The following is a 9,029-nucleotide window of genomic DNA, read 5'->3' on the forward strand; positions in this document are numbered from 1 at the left end:
GGGCCTTGGTGGGGCTTTGACACCCCAGCAGAGCAGAGACCCTTGTTCTCTTGGCTATGGCTTCTGTCTTTTCCACTGAGCCCCACTAGAGGACATGAGGTCCTTACAGCTCCAGTGCTGTGTTGCCTCTTCACCCACCCTTCACAGAACCTGCAAGGTGTTGTACTGCTGACCTGTAACTGGCAGCATCACACACTCCCACTTCCCATTGCCCCCAGGAAGAGCCCTGATCATCCCAAGAGGAAACGATGCCCCCTCCCCAGGGGATGGGGGTCAGGGCTTGGCCATCCAGCTTGCTGAAGCACATCAAGGGCTTTCACAGTGACCACCACTTTTAAATTTCCTCCTGTACCCAGTGCCTCCAACTTCCTGCTTCACCAACCCCCAGGGACAGGAACTTTGTCTGCTCATTCCCTGCATGGTCTCTTCAGTGACGGACTTCAGCAGGGCCTGCTAACACCCTCACAAACCTGGAGGTTTGCTTCTGACTTGGACTTCTCTAGGAGCTTGGTCGGTCTCTAAGGATCTGCAGTTCAGGAACTCGGCACCAGAGGGCTCATTAGCATGCAAAACACCCCAAGGAGCCAAGTCTGGGCATAATTTGCCTTTCGTCTTGTGGTAGGCTGACCCGGGCTGGGTGCCGGGTGCCCATCAAAGCCACTCTATCACTCCCCCTCCTCAGCTGGACAGGGGAGAGAAAATATAACAAAAGGCTCGTGGGTCAAGATAAGGACAGTTTAATAAAGTGAAAGCAAAGGTCACGTGCGAAAGCAAAGAAAAACAAATGATGTTACTCTCTACTTCCCATCAGCAGGCGATGCCTAGCCACTTCCTGGGAAGCAGGGCTTCAGTATGCGTAGTGGTTGCTCTGGAAGACAAAAAATGCCCCCCTTCCGTCTCCCTTTACTTAGCTTTTATATCGGAGCTGACATCATATGGTATGGAATATCTGTTTGGTTAGTTTGGGTCAGCTGTCCTGGCTATGTCCCCTCCCAAGATCTTGCCCAGCCCCAGCCTGCCATTGAGGGGGGCAAAAATGTTGGAGACTCAGCAGTAGCCAAAACATTGGTGTGTCATCAACACCTTTCGAGCTACCAATGCAGAGCACAGCACTACGAGGGCTGCTATGGGAGAATTAACTCCATCTCAGCCAGACCCAATACAAGGCTTCAATTTCTCTGTGGTGAATTAGAGAGATTTCAGGCATGTAGTCAAAGTGAAAAGATGTCAAAGCAAAGAGACCAAGTGAATAAAATGCTTGATTTTGAATAGCCAATTTTGCATTCATCCCAATGTATTTGGGTTACAGGAACGTCTTCAAGTAAAGTCTGCACCACCTAGACCCATGTGGCTGGATTGGCAGAGCCACTCCCCAGCAGGGGCAATCCCCATCTCCCAGGCTGAGGCATGCAGCCAAGATGCAAACGTCTTCAGTGCCAAATTCTTACAGGCCTCCAGGCAGAGCGTGAGCAATATTTTATGACCCACTGAGGCTGAACCATCAATCCCAGTTCCGCCCATCTCTTTATCCATACCTCCATCCATCCCTCCGTCCAGCCTTCCAGATGTCCTGTATGCAATCATATAATAAAAGACACCCACTGATCATCCACCCTCATCCAGAAATCCAGCCCCTTCATCCTAGAAAGCCATGAGGTTGGTCTCTCATGATTCACCCTGGACAAATCCATGCTGGTCATGCCCAGTCGACTTCCTCTTCATCTTCCCAGAAATATCATCCAGGAGGACATGCTCAGGTACACACTGCTCTCCTATAGGAGGTTAAACAGCCTTTTGTTCCCCTGGTAGTCCTCTGGCCTGTGTTGGAAGATAGCTGTCAACTTTTTTGGAAGCTATCAGGGACTTGTCCCGATCTTCATGATCTGTCAAAAGTGATGCAGAGTGAGCCTTGCTACAAAATTGGCTTGCTCCCTCTCCAGCCTTGCATGATTCCTGACTGCTCCCAGGGGCTGTCAAAGGCTGAGTTTGCTCAAGTAACATCTGACTTGATCCCCACTTACTGCTGGTTGTTTTCCTCCAGGGTCCTGTCACCAGTCACAAAAGAATGGCAGAAGTCACAGCCAAAGAAGTCATTAAGTTCCTCAGCCTCACCTGCTCCTACACTTGGGAAGTTCAGCAGCAGGCCCACATTATCCCTGTCTATTCCTTTACGGTTAAGGAACCAGTATCAGCTCATCTTGCTGCCTCTATCCTCCCCTGCATCTCTCAAGGCAATGGGAACTTTGGCTTTGGCATCACCCCTAGATCCTGGGACAGGGTTTCTACATTCTCTCTGCAGCTTTCCCTGCTTCCACCTCCTGCCTGCTGCCTTTTTGCCCTGGAGCTCAGTCAGTTCACACAAGCAGCCTCCTGAGATGGTTGCTTCTCTTCAGGAGTATTTGGGGAGATCTTTCTTGTGCTTGGAAGAGGCTGTCCTGTAAGGCCTATCAGATTTGTCATGCTGCTTCACCCTTCAGAGCTGCTTCCCATGGTACCACTTGTCTCCGTCTCCTGAGTGTGTCAAAGTCTTCTCCTCTGGAGTCCCAGGTCTGTGTTCTGTGGCCGGCCTGACTCACTGCGTTTTGGTTTCTCATCCCCCACTAATTCATGGCCATGACAGCCAAGACTGACACTGAATATCACACCTCTAGCTAGCTGTTCTTTGTTGACCAGGATCAGGTCCAGGCGCGATTCACCCTTGGTGGCCCACCTGGCAGCTGTCTGAAGAAGTTGTCCCAATAGCCTTCAGGCTGCTGGCACCCTGTTGCTTCGCCTTGCCAGGGAATGCCAGGGCACTTAAGTTCACCACAGGAACCTGCTCATGAACCTGGAGACTTCCTGGGGTTTCTGACAAAAGACCTTTTCTGTTTCCTCGCCCTGAGCAAGCACTTTGTAACTGCAAACACCAGGTCACTCCTGCTGACTCCTGCTCTCATCCTAAATGACAAAAGCTAGTCCAAGATGTTGCCTGTCACAGAGAGGACCTCCACAAATCCAAGGTTCCCCTTCATACATGGGGCATAGTCCTCATCCTCCCTGCTGCTCCCTGGGCAGAGCCTGTATCCCTCCATTGCAGCACCACAGCTCAGCAAGCTGTCCCACCACATCTCGTTTAATCCAAAAACGTCACAGTTCTGTGACAAGCCATGGGTCTCCAGCTCCTCCTGGCAGTGCACATTTGGGCCACAGCATCTCAGCTGGGGCAGCGTTATGGAGCAGACTTCTCACAGGGAGACCTGAACACTGGTCCTGACCAGAAAAATATTGAACATCGAGTTCTTAGGGCTGCTCTGCCCTGCACCGTGCTGCACATACAGCACGGCCATCAAACCTATGCTATGATGCACAGATCCCTTGGCCACAGGACAACCTCAGCAGCATGTTGTCACACAAGAGCCTGCAGGCAGGTTCCACTCTGTACTGGACATTACATCTCCTGCTTGGCCTTGACTGTATCTAACCGTGCAGCAAGATGTTCTCATGAAAACATCATTTCTGTTTGACAGTTGAGTTGATGAGTAGAGTTGTTCCTTGTAAGAAAACCCTACAGCAGCTTGAATGACCAAAACAGGAGACTGTCTTCTATGGATGGGATCTGCATGCTTTGCTGTATTTGGGCTGAAGGCCCGTTCAGTGCTACACCACCTGGGGTTCCCACCATCTAAAGGGACCGAAGGTGATCTGCATGATTCTGTCCTTATAGTGTTAATGATGATGTACATAGTTTTAAAAGGTAGCTCACAGTGTCCGAATCCCTTTCTTACTGGGGTCATACCAGACCAGCACCTCCTAGAGAAAAAACCACTCTCAGCACCCTTGGATGCAGCCCCTGTGGTTCCTATGGACTGGTAAGGGTGTAGTTTGCTTGAGTAACCCCAGGCTTGATCCCCATCCACTGCTGGTTGTTCTCTTCCAGAGTCCTGCCTCACAGCTCAAAGGCCTGGGAGACCTGGCTGGTATTGGCCGAGGCTGTGACATAGAGTACCTCAGATCTACCTACACCTACACTTCCTCATTTCAGCAGTGGTCCTACCTTATCTCTTTTTCTTTAACAGTTTCTGAAGTACCAAAAGTTCGTCTTGGTGCCCTTGAATTCCTTTCTGAGTTCCTACTGAGTTTTGATATGGACCATTGCTGTGCTTGGAGGATGCTGTCCTTGAAGACAAGATGTATCCAGGAACACTCTGAAAATTCTTGGTCTTTTATTGATTGTATCATCAAGGGACTGAATAAAAACCCCTGTGCGGCTTTGCTTCATGTTCATGCAATGCCTGCAGCTCTTGGGTGGGGAAGGAATAGACCTTGCCTCTCTGATGATATCTGATGATTGATGCCTCTGACTGAGGGCATCAGTCAAGGCCACACAGGCACCAAACCGCACTCTCTGCGATGCTGTCTGGAGTGTCTGTGTCATACCACCCTAAATGGGAATTGCTTTCCTGTAGGTCCTGTGAGGTCCATGCAAGCCTTGGCATCTGATGTAGCTCTGTGGCCCTGGATTTGGACATTAAATAGAGTACCTGTCCTGAATTCTGTTAGGCAATGTGGGGAAAAACATGGGACACATGCCATTATAGCCAGTGCAGGTATAGTAAATTCAGCTGATGGAAAAGAGGGAGACCCAGCTCTTGCTATGGTACATGACTGCAATCGTTCATATGAATACCTGTATAAACTGCCATGAAGAGAAGATGAGGAGTAGGAAGAGGTTCTTTTGGCCTTTATTTAGGCATAAGCTGTCATGTCACTTGGCCAAAGGAATTTCCCACCAGGCTCATACATGATTCCCAAGATGTTGCCCTGTCTCTATGAATTTCTCCATTACAGTTTGCTGTTACCTACATGTATCTTGGACCACCTTTGGCAACTCAAATGTCACCAGGTATTTGCATCTAAACACCTGATTCCTGCCTTCCATCTCCATTAATTCAGATGAGAGCTGAGACAAGGAACTCACATGCAGGTGCCTATTTTGTGCACACCTGAAGAGAGGCAAGAGGAATCCCACCTCCTGTGGCTTTGTGGTGTGCATGGGAGGGAGCTGATTCCCCTTCAAATGCCATGAATAGAAACACAGGATGAAACGCCACCATTGACCGATGGATCCCTTCCCTCAGTAAGTGTAAAGAAGATCCCTGCCTTTCACTCTCTGAGCATCCTGTCTAAAAAATAACAAAATGATACAGGAAAAAGTAACTCTGAGAGAAGGATTATATTTCTGGAAAGAAAAAAAGGTGGCATGTAGATGTAACTTTGTCTTTAAGAGGAGAATTTTATTTCAGGAAAGAAGTGGCTCTCCCTAGCTGAGGGAAGGAACATCAGTGATTGCTTCAGCCTGTTTGCCAGCAGGTTCCCCTGGAGCCCCAGGGACACCTGGAGGGAGCCCAGAGGGGGCAGAGAAAGTGCTGCCTTGGGCTGGTCCTCTGCTGCTGAGCTGGGCTGGGCTCCTGGGACAGAGGGAGCTCCTGGCAAGCGGGCAGCACTGCAGAGAGACAGCTCTGCCCAGGAGCAGCTCCTCTGCAAAGCGCAGCAGGGCTGAGGGCACTGCCTGCAGGCAGCGAGGGGAGAGGAGGGAAGGGAGACGGAGGTTAAAAGCAGTCTGGGGTGGGAGGAGAGAGGAGAGCTGACTTGGAGAAAAAACTTGACAGCCCTTAACAGGGTAAGTCTCTGGCTGCAGGGCAATGCAGGGGCAGTTCCTGGAATGACCTCCTAAAGCTGGCACATCCCACAGCCTATGGGATCTGTCAGAGGGACTCTCACAGTTTCTGCAGTGTAGAGAAAAGGGACGTGCTTTGGAGCACAGCTTCCCTGCTGCACCCTCAGAGGGACAGGGCATGTCAGCTGCCTTCCCTGGGGATGGCTGCAGAGTGTGAAGGTGGGTGTGCAGCCAGGGGTGCCCAGGGGTGCCCTTCTGAGCAGGGTCCCTGAGCCCCAGGGGGCTGTGTGCTGGGGCAGGGACTCTGCCACCGGTCAGGGTAAGTACTCAGCCTGCCTGGGGAACTGTAACAGCAGAGTGGGGAGAAGATGCAGGTGGAAGAAACAACTTGCAGCAGGGCAGGGTCCTTCTGCTGACAAGAGGGTGCTGTGTGGGTCAGGACAGCTCACAGCTCCAGATCACCCCCAGGACATTTCCAAGGGCACTTTTCAAGGGGAAGGTCGAAGCAGGGTTTACTCTAAAGTTAAGGAGCTTTCCTGAGTCTGTGTTTTCAGTTTCGTACTCCTGGGGAATTTTCGGGAGACATGCAGAAGGATTTGTCATGCCTGAACATGTCCCTGAGGCTCCTGAGCTGTAACTTGGAGTGATCAGTAATCCTGACAGGAGCCTCCTGAAGTAGAGCACAGGGACTGAGAACAACTGCCTGGCTGTGTTGGTGCCTGGGAGGTGGCATGCACAGCTGGGTAAGGGTAACTCTTTGCTGAGACTGCAGCTGCCTCTCCCCTTGCCTCTCTGAGCCAGACCATCACTGCGTTTTTCCTTGTTTCCCCACTTGTCTGTGTTATTGCTATTGTTATCTTGTTCTTGCTGTCAGGCTCTCTGGGGATGGGAGTTTCAGCTGCAGAGTCACACACTGATCTTGTGGGTCCTCCCATGCAGCTGTGTCCATGGGAAGAAGGTTACAGGTGTCCAAGCTCTCCTCCAAGCTGTGGGGCTGTGGGCAATGCAGCCTGTGTCATTCCCTGGCAAATGAGCTGACTCTCCCTTCCTGAGATACCATCATCAGGACACTTGGCTACCTCCTTGGGGTGACCTTCCAAGCTGTGAGCTGCCCTCCAGGATGCAGGTCTGTCCCATAGCATCTTCGTGTTTCTGAATGCCCCATGGAGAAGCACAGAGACACCATGACTGAGGAAATGCTGTTGGGCTTGTGAAATGAACCATGTGTGTCCTTGGCAAGAGGTGGGGTGCAGAGACCTTGAGAAAGGGGGAGACACTTGGTGTTGGACAGTGGGTCTCTCTGCTCTCAGTAGTGCCTGGAGTCTTTTCAGGTTAACACAAGGGTGTGATTACCATCCATCTCAGAAAGGTATAAGCTCAGGGTAGCTGGGAACACAACAGAGTGACAGACAAGCTCCCCTCTCTCTGCACTAAGCCACAGGAATCGTCATCCCTCGCAGGACACTCTGTTTTCTCTGAGTGAAGCAGAAATGATGAGGCTTTCTGAAATCCAAGATAATCACTAGGTGAGATAGGAGAGAGCTCTAACCGCCCCCCCCTCTCTCCTACACACTTTTGATTGTGTTTTCTTATCCCTGGGAGTGCAGATGCTAACAAGTACTTTTACATTAGGAGCAGTTTCATCTGACCAATTCAAAGACCAGGAGTGACCCCCTGACTGACACCATTCCCAGAAACCCACTGCTACAGAGCAGGGCTGACTTATTGGCAGCCAGCGGGCAGACGTCCTGATCCTCAGGGCACACTCAGCCAGCAATAACAAGATGCTCCATCCACAGAGCTGAAAAGAGATCTCACTGAAATGGAAAAAATGCGGTGAAAAATTATTACGAGAAATACCTTTGATTTTGGTCAGAGAATAATGCCCTAACTTGTCACTGCCTTTTTCTCTTGTTCAGTGCTCCACACCCAGAGGCAGCAGATGTCCAACAGCAGCTCCATCACCCAGTTCCTCCTCCTGGTGTTTGCAGACACACGGCAGCTGCAGCTCTTGCACTTCTGGCTCTTCCTGGGCATCTACCTGGCTGCCCTCCTGGCCAACGGCCTCATCATCACCGCCGTAGCCTGTGACCACCGCCTCCACACCCCCCATGTACTTCTTCCTCCTCAACCTCTCTGTTCTTGTCCTTGGCTCCATCTCCACCACTGTCCCTAAAGTCATGGCCAATTCCTTGTGGGACAGCAGGGCCATCTCCTATGCAGGATGTGCTTCACAGGTCTTTTTCTTTTTCTTTTCTATATCAGCAGAGTTTTATCTTCTCACTGTCACGGCCTACGACCGCTACGTTGCCATCTGCAAACCCCTGCACTACGGGACCCTCCTGGGCAGCAGAGCTTGTGTCCACATGGCAGCAGCTGCCTGGGGCAGTGGGTTTCTCCATGCTGTCCTGCACACGGCCAATACATTTTCACTACCCCTCTGCCAAGGCAATGCTGTGGACCAGTTCTTCTGTGAAATCCCCCAGATCCTCAAGCTCTCCTGCTCAGATGCCTACCTCAGGGAAGTTGGGGTACTTGTAGTTAGTGTCTCTTTTGCATTTGGGTGTTTTGTTTTCATTGTGCTGTCCTATGGGCAGATCTTCAGGGCTGTGCTGAGGATCCCCTCCGAGCAGGGATGGCACAAAGCATTTTCCACGTGCCTCCCTCACCTGGCCGTGGTCTCCTTGTTTGTAAGCACTGGCATGATTGCCTACCTGAAGCCCCCCTCCATCTCCTCCCCAACCCTGGACCTGGTGGTGGCAGTTCTGTACTCGGTGGTGCCTCCAGCCATGAACCCCCTCATCTACAGCATGAGAAACCGTGAGATCAAGGATGCCCTGAGGAAAATAATCACTGGATGCTTTCAGAAGCAATAAAGTTCCTGTTGTCTTTTGCATAGTACTTATATCTCATTACAGACCCAACCTGTCTTCTGGTGTTTTTTTTAGGGTGATTTTGGGTTTTGAATGTGATTTTTGATTGCTCTTTTTGCTTTGTTTTACTTATCTGAATGCTTTCCACAAAGAAATGCCTTTATTCCTCCGCCTTCTAATCCAAAGTCTATCCAGCTTTTGTGTGCCCTGGAAGCTGTGCAAATGAGGAGCCATACCCTCTGTCTGTTTAAACAAAATAAAGGGCTCTGCAGTGACTTGTTCTTCTGAGATCCTTCCTCCAAGACCTTCTCTGCAGCTGCAGGGAGCAGTGCCTGTGTGCAGAGGGGAAGAAGAAAAGAGTCCCGGCACAGCAGCACTGCCAGGGAGCACCAGCTCTTGGTCTTTCCCCAGCTGCTCTCTTCCCACTTCCATGCTTTCCTGCTGAACCCTTTGGTTGGTGGAAGGCCTGAGTGCTCTTCAAGCTTGGTTACAGTCCTGCT

The 9,029-nt window shown here is 50.8% G+C and overlaps 1 pseudogene; it reads left to right on the top strand.

The window, feature by feature from the left end:
• The first annotated feature begins 7,598 nt into the window (after nt 1-7,598).
• Nucleotides 7,599-8,532, top strand: LOC115338017 (annotated as a pseudogene).
• Nucleotides 8,533-9,029: the final 497 nt, after the last annotated feature.

The sequence above is a fragment of the Aquila chrysaetos genome, assembly GCF_900496995.4.
Source record: "Aquila chrysaetos chrysaetos chromosome W unlocalized genomic scaffold, bAquChr1.4 W_unloc_8, whole genome shotgun sequence".
Taxonomy (NCBI): Eukaryota; Metazoa; Chordata; class Aves; order Accipitriformes; family Accipitridae; genus Aquila; species Aquila chrysaetos.